The 16,537-nt window shown below is 48.4% G+C and overlaps 1 protein-coding gene across 1 annotated transcript in view; it reads left to right on the top strand.

The window, feature by feature from the left end:
• Positions 1 to 8,319: 8,319 nt before the first annotated feature.
• The window catches only part of PTPRA (protein tyrosine phosphatase receptor type A), a 169,928-nt gene continuing 161,710 nt past the window's right edge, over positions 8,320 to 16,537 (top strand). The window contains 1 exon segment of the mRNA XM_048508910.1: positions 8,320 to 8,663. The gene's annotated coding sequence lies outside the window, so the exon portion shown is untranslated.

Raw genomic sequence — 16,537 nt, 5'->3', positions numbered from 1 at the left:
CGCCTGCTTCCCATTGGTCGTTTTCCTTCCTCTCCCCAAAGTTCGAGGAATCCGTGTGGCATGTCGCGGTTGCCAATCACAGGGCAGGCGGGGCTCGGCTGCTGTGTTGCTTGCAGGGCGGTTTGCAAAAAAGGGGTTCCTCTCGGCGCTGGAGGCTGGGTGTGTGTTTGTGTGTACGCAAAGCCGAGCTTGCGGCGCGGCTTTCTCTTTCAGCCTGGAAGGTTCCTTTTCCTGATTCTCTCAGCAGAGAGGTGGCCGCGTTCAGTGAGAAGAGGAGGGGTTTAAAGGAAAAAAAAAAAAAAAAAAGGAGTTTGGATTCCTATATCCCCTTTGTCTCTTATAAGGGGAGACTCCAAAGGGGGCTCCCTCTCCTTTCCTCCTCCCCCAAACCCCCCCCTGAGGCTGAGGGAGAGCTCCGAAAAAAGAACTGTGACTAGCCAAGGTCTCACGCAGCTGCAGGGCATTAGTAGCGTTTGACCTTGCCCGCTGGACCTTGTGGGATTCCTACAAATGGGGGAAATTTGGGGAGGGTTTCTCCCAGAACAGAATTTGTTAGGAGGGTCAGATGTAGCGTCAGTGTTGACGTGTGGTCGCACCAGGAGGTCCAGGGTAGGGAACCTGCGGCTCTCCAGATGTTCAGGAACTACAATTCCCATCAGCCTCTGTCAGCATGGCCAATTGGCCCATGCTGGTAGGGCACTGATGGGAAGTGTAGGATTCCCTAATTTATCTGGAAGAGCCGCAGAGTTCTCCTGATTCTAGTCTAACAGAACGGCATGGGTGGGTGGGTGTGTCCCTGCCTAGACTGGGGACCCCACAGGGAGGTGGGGTGGGTGTTTTGAGTGGGCTTATCAGGCCCACAAGCCAGTTGAGGACCCCCCTCCTGATTTGACCTTGCTCCTAATAAGCCCCCTTCCTGCCCTGCAAGTTTGACACCCCTGCCCTGGAATACATTTATTTATATTTCAAATGTATATCCCACCCTATCCCTGCAGGGCTCGGGGCAGGTCACACCAATTAATAAATGCAATCCATAAACACATTTAAAATAAAGCTATACAAAAATTAAAACAGTAATATAATAATGCCTAATAACAGTATACACTGCAGAAGTATTAAAACAATAAATCCCAACTCACCCTGTTCCCCCCCCCCCCCCGACTGAAAGAAGATGACTATCATTAGTTTGATCCAACTGGCCAGATAGAAACCACTATATGGTACCACTATACAGTCTGATATCTGGAACTGCCACTTTCTCTAGAAGAAGAGTTTGGATTTATACCCAACCGTTCTCTCCTGCTAAGAGACTCAAGGTGGCTTACAAGCTCCTTTCCCTTCCTCTCCCCACAACAGACACCTTGTGAGGCAGGTGGGGCTGAGAGAGTCCTGAGAGAACTGTGACTGGCCTAAGGCCACCCAGCAGGAAATGCAGGAGTGCAGAAACACATTTGGCTCACCAGATAAGCCCCTGCCACTCAGGTGGAGGAGTGGGGAATGAAACCCAGTCCTCCAGATTAGAATCCACCTGCTCTTAACCACTATACCATACCGGTTCTCAGTGGATAGACTGCAGAGGCCAGGTCTACTGCAGAGGTGGCAGGATAGACTGCAGAGGCCAGGTCTACTGCAGAGGTGGCAGGATAGACTGCAGACCAGCTCTCACAGAGGTGGCAGGAGATAGAGGCTGCTGGGGCACAACCTAAATATGGAATAATCAATACAAGTGCAAACAAGAAGAGAAGAAGAGTTTGTATTTATATCCCATCTGTCTCTCCTGTAAGGAGTCTCAAAGGGGCTCACAAACTCCTTTTCCCTTCCTCTCCCCGCAACAGACACTTTGTGGTGTCAGTGGGGCTGAGAGCTCAGAGAGAACTGTGAGTGGCCCAAGGTCACCCAGCAGGCTTCATGTGGAGGAGAGAGGAAACAAATTCAGTTTCCCAGATTAGAGTCTGCTGCTCATGTGGAGGTGTGGGGAATCAAACCCAGTACAGCAGATTAGAGTCCACCACTCTTAACCTCTACGCCACACTGGCTCCCTCTGCAGTCTGGAGATTGGTTATATTTCGGGAGAGCCCGAGGCCGCACCTGGTGTGAGTAAATTTTAAGTTGGCATAAGTGGAGCCATGTGTATTTTCTGCTGAGTTCCTCTCTGGCTGAGAATGGTTTTGAAAATAATTGACAACATCCTTGAGTGCTGGTTAAGGAAGTACAGAGTAGAAAGTTGACTGACCCTTTCTGCAACTCTGAGAAGCTGGATACAGTTATTAATTGACATGAATACATCGATACTTGCTTACTGGATGATACAAAGTTTTATCCCCTGGCAACACTGGGATGCTGCTAAAACTATGAAAAGTTCAGAGCAGAATGGACTTAGGAGAACTGCCTTTGACTACAAGTTGCTGCTTAGGCGGAGCACTTATTAAAGGATTTTTTTAATGGCTATTTTGTTCAGAGCTGGGATTCTCAAAGTGAGCGGTACCACCCTCCTGAGGGCGATGGAAACATTGGGGGGGGGGGACACAGGGAATTTTGGGGCACGAGGGGATCCCTGGGTGGGTGATGGAGTCTTCTCCTTTGGAGGTTTTTAAACAGAGGCTGGATGGCCATTGGTCAGGACGGTGTATTCCTGGAGGCTAAAGTAGTGGCCGCCGTGACCTGAATAGCCCAGGCTAGCCTGTTCTCCTCAGATCTCAGAAACTAAGAAAGGTCAGTGCTTGCATGGGAGACCAACCACAGAAGTCTAGGGCTGTTATGCAGTGGTAGACTATGGCCAGTGGCACCCTACTCTGCCTTCAAAGGGACAAAGGAGGTACCCCACACTTGTCCCCGCAGCTCCCCTCTTCTGTAGTCCGCGTGATGGGGGGTGTAGGCGCAAAATCCAGCCCCCGTGACCAGGAAGTCCCTGCTGTCTCCAAAATCATTTTCCCACGTGCCTCGAGCCCCCATCACTGAGAACCATGCAAAATATGGCGAGACAGCAGGAGAACTTCCCTGCTGCCTCCAAAGCGCCCTCAACCCCACTGCCCTGGACTCCTCGCTTCCTTCCTTCCCCCTGCTGGCTGGGCTCCCCAGCCCGACAGCCTGCTAATCTCTTCTGAAGCCTCCCCTCTGGGCAGGCCAAGAGGAAAGAGACTGCCCGAGTCAGAACTACCTCAAGTCCAAGCCCGGCAGGGGGGGGAGTCTGGGGGGGGAGATGGGCACCCTAGACCTTGCCCATGTCCATGGTGACATGGGGTGAGGAGTCAAGGCAGTGGGGGGGGAGTGGAGCAGGGAATTGGGGGGCAGGGGAGTCTCTGGGGGAATTGAAGTGTAAGTGGCCCGAGGTGGGAGAGAGCAGAAGCCACTGGGGGCGTCCTGGAGACAATTTGTCTCCGGGTGTCATTTACCCCAGGAACGCCTCTGACTATGGCAAACCACCTCTGCTCGCCTCTTCCCTTGAAAATCCCACGAGGGTCACCATAAGTCAGTTGTGACTTGATGGTACTTAATTGGCCATGCTGACAGGGGCTGATGGGAATTGTAGTCCATGAACATCTGGAGTGCCATAGGTTTGCCACCACCTGATCTCCTCGGATCTCACAAATGAAGCAGGACCAGTCCTGGTAAGTACTTGAATGGGAGACGGCCACGGAGGTCCAGGGTTGTTACGCAGAGGCAGGCTATGGCGAAACACCTCTGAACATCTCTTGCCTTGAAAACTCTGCTGGGCTGCAAAGCTCGACTGAACTTATTTACTGTTTCACACAGTTTTATCCTGACCGTCTTCCAAGCAGGAAAGGGTGACATGAATCATTCCCCTTCTTCCATTTTCATCCTCCTGACAACCTTGCGAAGTAGGTAAGGCTGAGAGTTGTGTGACGGGCTGATGGTCACTTAGCAGGGTCCATAGAAGAAGAAGAGGAAGAAGAGTTTGGATGTATACCCCACCTTTCTCTCCTGTAAGAAGACTCAAGGTGGCTTACAAGCTCCTTTCCCCTTCCTCTCTCCACAACAAACACCTGGTGAGGCAGGTGGGGCTGAGAGAGTTCAGAGAGAACTGTGACTAGCCCAAGGTCACCCAGCAGGAAATGCAGGAGTGCGGAAACACATCTGGTTCACCAGATAAGCCTCTGCCACTGAAGTGGAGGAGTGGGGAATCAAACAAGGTTCTCCAGATTAGAATCCACCTGCTCTTAACCAATACACCACATTGGGATTTGAGTTGCAGCCTCCCAGGCCCTAGTCCAGTGCTCTAAACCCTGGCTGTGTTAGTTGCTCTGGGAGCAAAGCAGTGCTTGCTTTTGTCAGGACAGGCAAAAGGAAGTTGGTCAGAGTGGAAATGAAGGCATCCCAGTGCCCAGCAGAGCCAGCTCTCCCTGCAATTCTCTGTCTTGCCACAAGGTGGCATAAAGAGGCTAGCTTTTGGATTCGCCAAAACCGATGGGATTAGGTTTTACAAAAAGGAGAAAACATGTACTTGGCAAATGATTTCAACTTTGGACTGGTCTTGAAGAACTGTGATAATATTCTTAGTTCTATGCTAGCAGGTTCACCATTTCCAGTCAGCGTGGTGGAAGATAGCAGGCATGGTTGATCTAGCCGTAAGTGAGGAAAGGTGGCCTTGAGGGATATATCACTGGGTTTTGCAAATTGCAATCGGATTCATATGTGACTCTGACAAAAGGTAGAAAAATCCCTGTTAGAACACTTACTAAGCCAGGCTCCCGTTCTTCCTCTTGACAAAGCCTTTCCTTGACTGCACTCTAGACCAGTGGTGGCGAACCTATGGCACAGGTGCCAGAGGTGGCACTCAGAGCCTGCTCCGTAGGCACGCGCAGAGTCCCCCCCCCCCCACACATCTAGGCTGGCCTGGGCCACTGGGCTCGATTCTTAGCATTAAACCTAAGACCTAGTTTTGGGGAAGCAGTGTAGGTAACCCTGTTAAGCGCTGTTAAACCCCACTGATTTTCATGCGAAGAACTAAAGCGCGATTCTTTACCTGGGAGCAAGCTCGGTTGCTGGCAATGGAGATTACTTCTGAGTAAACCCTCCCAAGGTCGTGATTCACCCATTTGACGCGTTGCACGGTTGCTTCACCAAGCTTACTCCCGAGTAACGCACGCCTCTGAGCCAACCGGTTTTTCTAAACTAAAACCTCAGTATTCAGGTTAAATTGTCGTGTTGGCACTTTGCGATAAATAAGTGGGTTTTGGGTTGCAATTTGGGCACTCGGTCTCGAAAAGGTTCACCACCACTGCTCTAGACTATAGATCTGGAAAGGAGGAACACAGAAGTGAGTCGTTTTTTAGGTTAAATGTTTTCAAGGTTCTAATCGGATTTGTTTGTCAGAATGATTTTAGGCGCCTCCAAAATAAGAGAGGCGGCACGCTCATTTACCTCTCATGCTGTAGAAATTGATACAATTCACTGCTCTTGTTAGACTAAGATCGGGGAAACCCAGGTTCGAATCTGCGCTCTGGTGGATTCCGCACAGCATAAATATAACGGGCGGAGCACCTTATAAAAAGCGTTTTGGGGAAGAACTTTACGCAGCTTTCTCTCAACCTGGGTTTTCCAAAACTCACTAGTGATCTTTTTTCAAAAGGTTGAGGACACTCCTGCATGAACACAATAGGCAGAAGACGCTTTATTTTTCCTGACCGCCGGTCAATTCCCCCCCATCATAAGAACATAAGAACTAGCCTGCTGGATCAGACCAGAGTCCATCTAGTCCAGCTCTCTGCTACTCGCAGTGGCCCACCAGGGGCCTTTGGGAGCTCACGTGCAGGAGGTGAAAGCAATGGCCTTCTGCTGCTGCTGCTGCACATTGTAAACTGATTCTCTTGACCGCCTGCCAGTTTACAAAGTCCTCCCAGCCACATTTTCACCCTGTGGCAACCATTATGCCCACCACTTCTCTCATAGATCTACAGTTACACATTCAATATTGCCTGGCCATAGTATGAAAGGCCCCTTTTCTCTCTTTTTAAAATGTTGTGTGTTGAAACTGCAAAACTACACAGGTACACCCAATTGTAATCCAAACTGAGCATTCCTTAGGTGGAATGCAAGAAAATCGGCTGCGAGGATTCCTTTTTGTATGCCTTTAAAACTACTCATGCATTGTAGAAAAAAGGCACTGTGTTTTCATGCGAAGGGGCCAAAATATAAGAACATAAGAAAGAGCCTTGCTGGATCAGACCAGAGTCCATCTAGTCCAGCACTCTGCTACTCACAGTGGCCCACGAGGTGCCTTTGGGAGCTCACATGCAGGGTGTGAAAGCAATGGCCTTCTGCTGCTGCTGTTCCCGAGCACCTGGTCTGCTAAGGCATTTGCAACCTCAACCTGAATTGTTTTCATGAGCTCAGATCACTTCCTGAACAGGTAAAAGGCACACGTGAACATGAAAAGGGAAAACGGGTTCATTTATAAAGATTGCAACTCATTATATATGCTGTGCGGAATCCACCTCAGCTGCAGAAGCTCGCTGGGTGACCATGAGCCACCTTCTTAGCCCAATCTACCTCACAGGGCTGTTGTCATGAGGATACAAAGCAGGAGAGGAGAACAGCACCGTATGCTGCTTTGAGTTGCCTTGGAAGAGAAAAGCACAGTATAATGCTCTAACTTCTAATTTGTTCGAGGTACTGGAAAGACCAACATCTTTGGACCGTTTTGAAGCAGAGGCACACTAAGGACAAAATTACAACGTTTGGAACGGAACTGCAAGGTGTGAATGTAAGGCTGTTAACTACCGTGTTTTCCCGAATATAAGACAGTGTCCCAAAGATGCGCTATGTCTTATTTTCAGGGGATGTCTCATTTTTCCTGTGTTCTGTTTGTCGGGCATGCTTCCAAACAAAAACTTTGCTATGTCTTACTTTCGGGGGAAGCCTTATATTTCGCACTTCAGCAAAACCTCTACTACGTCTTATTTTCAGGGGATGTCTTATATTCGGGGAAACAGGGTAGGTCCGCTACACTTCAGTTTCAGGTTTGTATTTTTAAATGCAACCTGATAAAAATGTTACGTTCCTATTTTCCAGAACACTGTCAATTTTAGGGCATTGAGATTATTGACTGCCGAAATCTATGAAGAAAAAAACATTACCGGATTAAGGACTGAACTGGCGGAAAAATGGATCTCATCTGATGCCTTATAATAGATCGAGGAAGTAACGGAAGTGCAGAAGGGCTTATAGACATCCTCCATTTGTGCTGCTCTCTGTGCAGAGTTGTCACACTGTTGTTGACCCTTGAAGGGTTTGTCACATGCAACTCTGTGTCTTTGTGGTTATCATGACATGGCCGGGCCTAGTAAGGATATTGCTCGAAAATCACACAGCGCAAAAGCACGTGCTGAACAGTTTCAGTGTCCTTCAAGGAACAAGGACAGAATCTGACTTTAAATAGTATTTTGTTAAACCTTGCGTAAAGAAGAGTGGAAGCAACATGTTCATTCCAGTTGTAGCACTGCGCCACGGGGAGAAACACGTCTTACCATGACATGCCTCTGAAGATGCTGGTCACAGATGCAGGCGAAACATCAGGAGCAAAAACTACCAGACCTTGGCCACAGAGGACCCATAACAGCCAGTCAGTTCTGGCCGTGAAAGCCTTTGACAGCACACCTTTGCTGTGATCCATTCGATGTGGCTCAGTAGTGGAACACCTGCTTGGCATGCAGAAGGTCCCAAGTTCAATCCCTGGCATCTCCAGTCAAAAAGGACTATGCAGTGAGCGATGTGCAAGACCTCAGACTGAGGACCTCTAGAGCACCTGCAAGTCTGAGTAGACAGTTCTGACTTTGATGGACCAAGGATCTGAGGCAGCATGAGGCAGCTCTTTCTCTCTCAGAGAGCCAGCATTGTGTAGTGGTTAAGAGCAGGGGCACTCTAATCTGGAGAACCAGGTTTGATTCCCTGCTCTGCCACTTGAGCTGCGGAGGCTTATCTGGTGAACCAGGTTAGCTTGTGCACTCCAAAACATACCAGCTGGGTGACAGTGGGCTAGTCACAGTTCTTCGGAGCTCTCTCAGCCCCACCCACCTCACAGGGTATTTGACTGGGGGGGGGGGGGAAGGAGATTGTAAGCCCCTTTGAGTCTCCTTACAGGAGAGAAAGGGGGGTATAAATCCAACTCTTCTTTTTCTATTGAATAAAAAGAGGTAAATTCCCCCCTCCCTCACCCCGTCGGAGGCAGGAATCTCGACGGGCAGGGATGGTTTTTCCCCCGTCCTCCTCTCTAGCACCGCCTTTTCTGGGAGGCGGAGCCAAGTGGCGCGCCGTAGCCAACCAGTGACCCCGTCTCAACGGGCCAATGGGCGGGCGGCTTCCATGGGGCCGCGTGTGGGCTGAGGGAAAGCGGGAGGCGTCGCCGCCGCCGCCGCCGCTGAGGGAAAGGCGAGGCGGTCAAAGCCCAGCGAGGAGGCGCCTCAGCCGGAGACGGGCGGGAAGGCACCGACGGACCTCGGCCCGCGTCGGTTCTCGAGCGCCCCTCCGCCCTGCATGGAGCGGCACCGCGGAGGAGGCGGCGGGCGGGCTCGGGAGCCGCCGCTCAGCCAGGAAAGAAGCCGCCGCAGCCGAGGCTGGAGGAGCCCCCCAGCCCGGGAGCTCTGAGGGGAGGTGCGCGCGCAGCCCCCTCCGCTCTCCCCCTCCCTCTCCGTCGCCTGGCAACGGTAAGTCTGAGTCATTCCTCCTTCCTTAAAAAAAAGACATTGGAAGCCCCGCCCTCTTCCTTTGGGCCACGCCCACAAATAGAACCCTCTTCCAGGAAGGCGGGGGAGAGAAACTGACTTCATGGGGAGCTACTTTTCACTTAATGGGGGGAGGTGGGAAATCCAGGGAGGGGGAAATGCAATGCCCAGCACTTCTAGGAGGGGCTGTTGTTTTGTTTTTGTTTTTTGCAACAGGGTGGTCTTTCTGTGCAAATGCATCTCTGTCTTCTAAGCCCCCCTTCCAATTCCTCATCTGCAACAGTTGAATCTGTGCAAATGCATCTCTGTCTTCCAACACCCACCCCCTCTTTCCCAATTCCCCATCTGCACAGTTGAGTCAGGACCCACCCGGGCTTCTGAAATGAGGGCCTCTGTGGCCAGATCCTCCTGCAAAAGATGGTATCCCTGATTCTCTCTGGCTCGACCCCCACCCTCCCGTTTCCGCCTGCTGAATTTGCAGCCCACGTCGGAAGGAGGGGTAAACAGGGTTTACTTTCGAGTTGCGTGGCAGCCTAGCTGGGCTACTTGGATGGAGCTGATTGGGGGGGGGGTCCAGATTGCAATGCAGGTTTGATTTTCAGTAAGTCCCAGTGTGACCCCCCCCCCTTCTCAGGTTTACTTTGGGCGTTGAGGATTTGGGAGAGGTCGGTTGGATCTCCTGCACTATCCAGTTGTTTTTCTCTGATTTGTTTTTCAAGTGTGCTCCGACTTGTTCTTTTCAGGAAATAGAGAAGGAATGTCTCTTCCCCTCCCCCCTCCACCACCAAGTATTTGGGGGTTAGTCTACAGGATACAGGATTCTAAGCATGCAGTCAGGGGGCTGAGGTCTGGGGGCTGAATGTGGCTCTGTCATAGGTGTCTAGAACAGTCTTCCAATCCTGGTGACAGCGGAGAAAAAGAGTTAAGGGACTGCGTTTTGTAGCCACAGAACTGGGCTGTGGGAGTCTGGCGGAGCAGGGTGGGAACTGGGGCTTTGACCTCTGGCCATCCAGCAAAGCTGGTTCCTGAACTCAGGTTGAGAGCCCTTTCTAAACTAATATTTTATAATGCTGGCTAACCACAGGGTGCACATAATATCTTTTAATTCTTAGTAATGCATGCTGGGTTTATTCCTGATATTAAGTTCAAAATGTAATTGTGGGTCATTCACCATAAATAAATACCCGTCCTTCACTATCCATGCTGCCTGCCTCGGCTTTTTCTTCCTCTTGGTCTCAATTTGCTGAAAAGTATATTCAAAGCCTGCTTTTAATGAACTTGCATTTAACTGCAGGCATGTTGTCTCCCTATGCTCTGTTACAATCTCCCCTGCACTAATCAGCCCTGGGGTTGGTGTATTCATAATAGGCTTTCTCAAGTCGAACGAGGGCAGTGTGTAATGCCTTTAAAAGGAGAAGGAGCTCATTTGGGGGCATTCTTTACTTCCTTCCCCAAAACCTGTTTGTGAATCCATTCTGTTTTACCCGAGACCTTGCCTTCTCCAAAGTGGTTTGGGCACTGAAGACGTCCCTTAAAATGCCTGATCTTTGTTCCTCAGCTTCAGAGATCTGCAGGACCCGGTCTCTCAGCCTCCCACCAGTGTCTCAAATGACACGCCTTCATTTCAGTGTCAAGGTGGGCTACAAGGTCGGCCAGTTATCTCTAGTTAAATACCGCCAACCTGGTGGTGAAAATTGCTGTCAAGTTGCAGTCAGCCTATGTTGACCCGGTAGGGGTTTTTAAGCCGAGAGACATTCAGAGAAGAAGAAGAAGAGTTTGGATTTATATCCCCCCTTTCTCTCCTGCAGGAGACTCAAAGGGGCTTACAATCTCCTTGCCCTTCCCCCCTCACAACAAACACCCTGTGAGGTAGGTGGGGCTGAGAGAGCTCCGAGAAGCTGTGACTAGCCCAAGGTCACCCAGCTGGCGTGTGTGGGAGTGTACAGGCTAATGTGAATTCCCCAGATAAGCCTCCACAGCTCAGGCGGCAGAGCTGGGAATCAAACTTGGTTCCTCCAGATTAGATACACGAGCTCTTAACCTCCTACGCCACTGCTGCTCCAAGAGGTGGTTTGCCATTGCCTGCCTCCATCCACATCACGACTCTGGAGGTCTCCCATGTAAATACTAGCTCTCCCAACCCTACTTGTCATCTGAAATCTGCTAAGATCAGGCTAACCTATCAAGGGCAGGGCAGAATTTTTGTAAAGACAGTCCAAAGTGGGCATTTGGTGATACCTGCCTCCTGCATGCAGGCATCTCTGCTGCAGCATGCATGCATGCTGAGGATTCTGTTGTCTTTCAGAGCTTCCTGCAACTCTTCATGGAGCTACAGGTTCTGAATGGAACAGATGCCAACCTGCTTTCCTTTCTTTGTTTCGTGAAACAGATGCCGATGCCATTGTGGATTTGTGTCCATAATGCCCCATGTAAAAAAATTATGCCTTTGGACATGAATAGGCGCCGGGGAGGAGGGGAAAAACCTGAGAAATGTGGGTCTCAGGACAGATCTTTAACAATATTTTCTCTGTGGTGCTGTGTGGTTTCCGGGCTGTATGGCCGTGTTCTAGCAGCATTCTCTCCTGATGTTTCGCCTGCATCTGTGGCTGGCATCTTCAGAGGATCTGAAGAGGATCTCCATTCACCCCTTAAGTCAGCGGTGAAAGGGTTTTCTGCGTGCCACCTCTGTAGAGCCCTCCCACTGTTCCCAAGACGAACATCCTCCTGAAAGATATTCCTAGAAAGTATGGGTGATGGTTGTTATCTTTAGTAAATAGCAGCTGCACTTTGTGACTTTATCTGGCTTCCTGTCCATGTAGAAATGTCCTCTTTTTTCCCGTGTGCCTGTCCTGGTTTCCGTCTACAGTTTTGGTGATGTGCATCTCAAATAGGTATATTTTTTTCTCAGTATGGAATGATTGGGGCAGGAAGCAGACTTGAGAAACTTTTGAATGAAAACGTAAAGGCAAGGATGTATATCTTTGTGTTCTGTAATAGAACACCAGAGTTCTGTTCAGGGGTGTGGGTGGGGTGGGTCAGTGATCCCTGGTCCAAAAATGTCCGGCTGGCCTTGACTAGGGCCCGGGCATTTTTGGTTCTGGCTCCAACCTTATGGAATGTTGTGTGTATTGAGATCTGAGCACTGTCTTGATGCAATTATTATTATTATTATTATTATTATTATTATTTATTACATTTAATAGACCGCCCTACCCCCGAAGGGCTCAGGGCGGTTTACAAACCAATCAACATTTGAACAGCAAATAGTTTCAATTAAAACAATAAATAAATTAAACATTAAAACATTAAAACACTAACAGCATTCCGCAAGGCCTGTAAGAGAGAGCTGTTCAGCCGGGCTTATGGCTGAGGTAGCAACAATTGTTTCTCCCGCTCCCCTTCCCCTCTTCTGGGTGTATGGGGTGAGGGGGGTGGGTTTAAGTATTGCATTTTAATAGACTTAAGTGGTTTTAGCACCATCGGCTTTTATGGGATTTGGATTTTTTTTTACTTCGTATTTATACGTTGGAAGCTGCCCTGAACCAGCTGGGGGAAGGGTGGCATAAAAATGGAATAAAACAATAACAAATAAAATAATTCCTGTAGTGGGAAGCTGAGTCTGGAAGTGTGATAGAATACTGAATTCATTATTACTCCAATTAAACTCACTCAAGCTGTGCTGGAGGAGAGAGAGAGAATGCAGTCGATGGAACTGCAGGAAACGGGGTTAGTCATACATGGAAGACTTATTTTTATGTATGTCTTGAGTAGATTTGGCATAACTGCTTCATAGCAATTCCAGACCTACTCATCTGCCACCCGTGTAAACTGCCTTGGGATGAGGGCATGTTCTCCTGACTCATTTTGCAGAAAACTGCTGCACTTCATGGGAGTGTGACAGGACTTAGCTTGTGTACATTATAGGTGCAATTTGCAGGGGAGCAAATTGCAGGTCTCTGTATTAATTGCTTGTGTGCAGACTGAAGGAATATTGTAATAGGAAGATCAGAGAGAGAGACAGTTGCCAGTCTGGTTAGTGAAAAAGGCCCAATTGTCTCTTAATCCAGCTTTGAATTCAGGTTATTGCAGGGTTGCAAATTGCCTGGAAACCAAGAGTGAGTAAAAAATTCCTTCCGAGGAACCAGCCAGGAATCTTCTGTGAATTGGAAGGAAGTTAGTGGATTTTTTTTTTCTCACAGTGTGTTACTGAGGACTGTTCAGGTGTGATAGTGGTTAGGTTGGTAAATGATTTCTGGTACTGATAACTTCGGTGAGCGTCTTTACAAGGCTGGGGAATTGTTCTCGATTAATAGCACGGGGTCATATTCTAAAAGAGGGGATGTTCCTTTGGGTTCCTGATATCGAAAATAGGGGGAAACAGCAGGCCTGTTCCATTCTGGAAAGAGATTTGGGTGTGCTGGAGAATTAGGTCTTATTGTTCTACGTTGGAAAATGTATTGTCGAAAGCTTTCACGGCCGGAATCACTGGGATGTTGTGTGGTTTCTGGGCTGTGTGGCCGTGCTGTAGTAGCATTTTCTCCTGACATTTCACCTGCATCTGTGGCCGGCATCTTCAGAGGATTTAACGTTGCAAAATGTTCATTTTTATAATGCTGGGCCCTTAGTCCTGTTCTCAAAGATAATAACTGGGCACTATTTTGTGTGTTTGCCTAACCTTATTTTGTGTCTTCAAAAGGGATAAGTACCAAGGCTGGAAGTCATCCCAGAACTTGTCGCTCATCCAGGTGACCCAGTGTTGTCAAAACCCCATGGAAGTGACTACTGGCCTCGGGGGGGGGGGGATAATACTGTAATAATGGGTATTAAAACTATCTTCTCCATGGACAGAATGATACTTGCTTCCCTTGCCTCATCTGAAATTAATTCCTCAAAGGCAATATTTATAATATGAGCTCAGGGGTAGATTTGGACAAGGATTCTGTTTGCTCGTCGTGCTTCTTTGCAGAGCAGCTCTTGGGGCAGGCTGCATTTCATAACTAGGTGAAATCTAGACCGGTCTCTCTGGAGCTGATGTTCCGGAAAAGGTTTGGGGCCCCCCAGAGACAGGTTGTTGTCTTAGGGCCGTGTCATGTTGTAACTTAATAGGCAGTAAACGGTCTGTTCTTTCTAGAACTGTACCCTTTTCAACAAAAAGGGCTAAATAGAATTGTAACTTCATCCGCCACACGTTGGATCATCTTTGTTTTAGAATGCTCCGAAGTGCGGTCCAGCACATGGGGATGAAGTTACAATTTTACTCGGTTCTTTTTGCTGGAAAGGGTATATCCTTGTTCTTGCTGCATTTAATAGACGTTACTCTTAAGTTCTAAGGTTCTGTGGGCAGTTGTGTTATATGAAACTTTTCTTTTACATGAGGCTAACACAAATCTGTGATCTATCAGGGCTGGGGTGGTAGCTCTTTGCTTGCTTAGAGGAAGGGGCAGCAACTTTGTGCTGTGTGGTCCTAGTCCAGAATGCTGTCAGCTTTGCAAAGGTATGGAGTATGAATGAGAATTGTGTGCGAGTCTGTGCTCCTCTTACATCGTTTTACAACCTTTGAAACTTCTCCTGGAGCTGGATTTATTGCAGAGTTCTGACAGATGACTAACCTAGTCATGCAGGGCCAGAAGGGGCCAAAATCCAGCTTCTCCTGTCTGACTGCCTGAAAAGCTCTCTGCAAGTGAGCAAATGTGTGGTTTTCGGCGTCCAGCCGGGAGTAAACAGGGTAGCTGGTCATCAGAGGCCTATTTTCTGTGGACTTGGTTTCTGTTGGGTATTCGCTGGAATCCACTTCCGTCCACCAGGAACCAGCTTTAAATATTAACTTCCCAGTCCTCACTTCCCATCCACTAGTCAGGATGATGAACTTCCTGTCTGAGTAGAAGTGGATCTAGAAAGCAGGAAGCATTGTGGGAACCGAGGCAAACGGATAAATGCAAACCTGTTTTTCTTTTCCATTGTGTGTCCCATCGAGGGTGCCATAGTAGTTTCCTGCAGCAAGCGTCCTGTGGTAGGGGTTGCTAAACTAATTTTTTTTTTTAGTTCTGTCTCCCTGCTCTTTAAGTTTGGGCTCCATATGAGGCCCGAACCCTTCCCGAGACACCCTGAAGTCACAATCTGATCAGGTCCACCCTCTGGGTCTTGTCTCTGCATGCAGTGCCTCGTGTGCATTTTTCTTGCTGGTTTATTACGTGAGTGTTGAAACCATTATTTGCCTCCAGGTCTAGCAACAGGGTGGCTGAGACGTTGGGATTTCTTCCCCAGTTAAGTGCCACTTTCTCCATCGAACCTTGTTTTTGTGTGAAAAGGAGGCATTTTATCTTTTTTAAAAAATCACTGCTGTTGCTTTCCTCTCTGCTATAAGAACATAAGAACTAGCCTGCTGGATCAGACCAGAGTCCATCTAGTCCAGCACTCTGCTACTCGCAGTGGCCCACCAGGGGCCTTTGGGAGCTCACGTGCAGGAGGTGAAAGCAATGGTCTTCTGCTGCTCCTGCTCCTGAGCACCTGGTCTGCGAAGGCATTTGCAATCTGAGATCATGAGGATCAAGATTGGTAGCCATAGATCGACTTCTCCTCCATAAATCTGTCCAAGCCCTTTTTAAAGCTATGTCTAGGACGGTGGTATTAATTTTACAGAAACGACACTGTCTTTGTGCCTGAAGAGCATCTGTTTCTCGTCGTTACGATATTCCTGTTTAGGGACGAGTGACCACTTAGTGTTCTCTTTTTTAATCGTCTTGCTGTTACCTAATTATGAGTCAATAGTTTGAATAGGGCAGGGCGTGTCTTTTAAGGTTATTTACTGTTACAGCAGAGTACTTAACCGAATGGGAACTTCTGGTTCTACTAATAATCTAGCAACTGGCATTTAAACCATGGGGGAATGAGACCGTGTTCAGGTAAGCAGCCCATTTAATTGGTATGGTTACACTGAGAGGGAGAAAAGGCATATTTTTACAGAGAGGCTTGAAATAAGATTGTGAATGGGGATAGGCCAGAGGCCTTCCTTCTGGTCCCTGGAGTGGGATGGTGTCATATCCTGTGATCGCATCTCTCTCTCTCCCTCTCTCTCTCTCCCTCCCTCTCTCTCTCTCCCTCCCTCTCTCTCTCCCTCTCTCCCTCCTCCCCCCCCCCTCTGGACTGGCTGCTGGTGATGGCTGGGAGAAAAATCTTTCTCCAGGCCTACCAGTTCCCAGCTCTTAGTGTGCTGGTTAAAACACACAGAGCAGGATCTAGGTTAGTTTTTGTAAAGTATTCTTTTGAGTGGTGATGGCTACAAATGTGATAAAATGCCCTGCAGGCAAATGAGGATGCTGGAATTCTAACATTTAAAAATTCTGAAAGCTTTGCCGACTTCATGAGTGTTGAATAAGCGATGATTCCTGCCCCGAAGAATGCAAGAAACTCTACAGGGACGGTTAAATATAATGTCATATAATTTTAAACTTTAACACAGCTGAGCTGTGTCGCATCGATGACCTTCTGTCCTTCGTCCTCTTTTGCAGAGTAACCGATTAGATGCCAATGTGGTATAGTAATAAAAATGTTGAGCTCGGATCTGCCAGACCTGGGTTTGAATCTCTGCTCAGCCGTGGAACTCACCGAGTGATCTTGGCTCAGGATTGCCCTCAACCTCACCTATTCTCATCTCCTTTTAGCTTCTAGGGAAAGTTGCTTGATTTGATATAAAAACCACTTTTCTTTTTGGTATTCACAAGTCCCCTCCAACACCACGTTTCAAATGAATTCACTTCTTTCATGTCAGCTGTCTTCATTGTCCTGCTAATGGTAGTACAACCTAGTCCACAAGTTCTCGTATCATCAAAAACACATAATTCCTAACCTGCCTGCCA

The sequence above is a fragment of the Sphaerodactylus townsendi genome, linkage group LG10, assembly GCF_021028975.2.
Source record: "Sphaerodactylus townsendi isolate TG3544 linkage group LG10, MPM_Stown_v2.3, whole genome shotgun sequence".
NCBI classification, from domain to species: domain Eukaryota; kingdom Metazoa; phylum Chordata; class Lepidosauria; order Squamata; family Sphaerodactylidae; genus Sphaerodactylus; species Sphaerodactylus townsendi.
Note: the sequence above shows the minus strand (reverse complement) of the source record. Positions and strands in the feature narration are given on the sequence as shown.